The 1,335-nt window shown below is 35.6% G+C and overlaps 1 protein-coding gene across 1 annotated transcript in view; it reads right to left on the bottom strand.

Annotated features, from left to right (window-relative positions):
* LOC113829793 (serine/threonine-protein phosphatase 6 regulatory ankyrin repeat subunit B) overlaps window positions 1-1,026 on the bottom strand; it is a 16,066-nt gene extending 15,040 nt beyond the window's left edge. The window contains exon 1 of the mRNA XM_070124932.1: window positions 845-1,026. The gene's annotated coding sequence lies outside the window, so the exon portion shown is untranslated. The remainder of the gene's footprint in view (window positions 1-844) is intronic.
* Window positions 1,027-1,335: the final 309 nt, after the last annotated feature.

Here is a 1,335-nt window from a genome sequence, read left to right as displayed (position 1 = left end):
ACAAAAGTGAAACAATACTAATATCTTATCTAGTATGGGATCTTATCTTGGCATTGTACAATAACTTGCTACTACCAACATGCCTATTGAGTTTTCTCATTCCCATGGGTATATTACTTTCCACTATTCATGCAGTTGTATCCCCACTGACAACTGCCAAACTTTGAACATTTTGCATGGGGAAAGCAAAAGGGGGCCAAGGGTATTTGACAGGGGGCTTCAGAAGGGAGCAGTGTGGGACTATTCTTCTTTTTTTGGGGGAAAGGGTAATATTATTGTTTGTGCACCATAATTTTATCTATCCATTTCTTGTTTTCGTGATTTGAGCTTAGTATAAATGATGGCAAATTGTATTTTACAATTTAGTGAAAAACTGTTGTACAATGACAGTTCGGAGGGTGTGCCCAACAGTAGTAGAGCTTCCCCCATTTTAATAGATACTGCATAAAGTTTTGAGCGTAAAAAAAAATATCAAGTTCATATATCAGTATGAAGTGAATATCGTATCAAAACTACAAACATTGATAGCTGTTAGAACACGAAGGAACAGCGCCAGTCATTATAATGATGTATTTTCATTCTGAAGTACGTTCTTTCAGCGTACCATACTCTTTTTATCGAGGCAAAAGTTACCAGAATGCAACAAGTGTGAACAACACTGTTGCGCAACGAATATTCATCTTTACCAAATTTCTGATTATTGAATGATCACCATCGCTACTCTGTTTGTATGTCACCAAGTATAACAAGCCAGTTCAATGTATTGTGGCCCCAATAAAAGAAGTATCACTTCATACAAGTTGCCGAGGAGTAGGCATTGATCTCTATTTTTGCCATTACTTACTTGACAGTTGGTGTCCGTGTTATTCATCATGGGTGAGACCATTACACAGCTTGAAACCAAAATTCATATGCTGTCAGATGTGAAAAGTTGCTTTACTCTGACATAAATCTGGCGAGCAATACGTTTCTTGAGTAATTGAGCAAGATCCTGTAGTGGTAAAAATACGTATTGGCATCGTTAGTCATCATGTTGCTATAACGCCCGAAATTTTTTTTAAAAATCATCTCCCGTTTATTAATAATTCCTAGTTGTCATTAAGATTCTGCTTCTTGTTTTCCTTCTGCTTCTTCTCTTCCTTTTAAGTGTAAAAAGTAATCTTTAACTCATCATTAACTCCAGCTGCCCCCATTATAAAATCATATGAGTCACAGATTAGTCATATGAACGTATTTATGCCATTCCATGAACGTGTTTTCTACTTTTTTCTATTTTAAACAAACTTTTTCCAAAACTGGTTCTTATCGGTAAATTTTATACAGTTTTGCTTTTTA

The sequence above is a fragment of the Penaeus vannamei genome, chromosome 9 (genome assembly GCF_042767895.1).
Source record: "Penaeus vannamei isolate JL-2024 chromosome 9, ASM4276789v1, whole genome shotgun sequence".
In the NCBI taxonomy this organism is placed as follows: Eukaryota; Metazoa; Arthropoda; class Malacostraca; order Decapoda; family Penaeidae; genus Penaeus; species Penaeus vannamei.
This window is presented reverse-complemented; position numbering and strand designations above follow the sequence as displayed.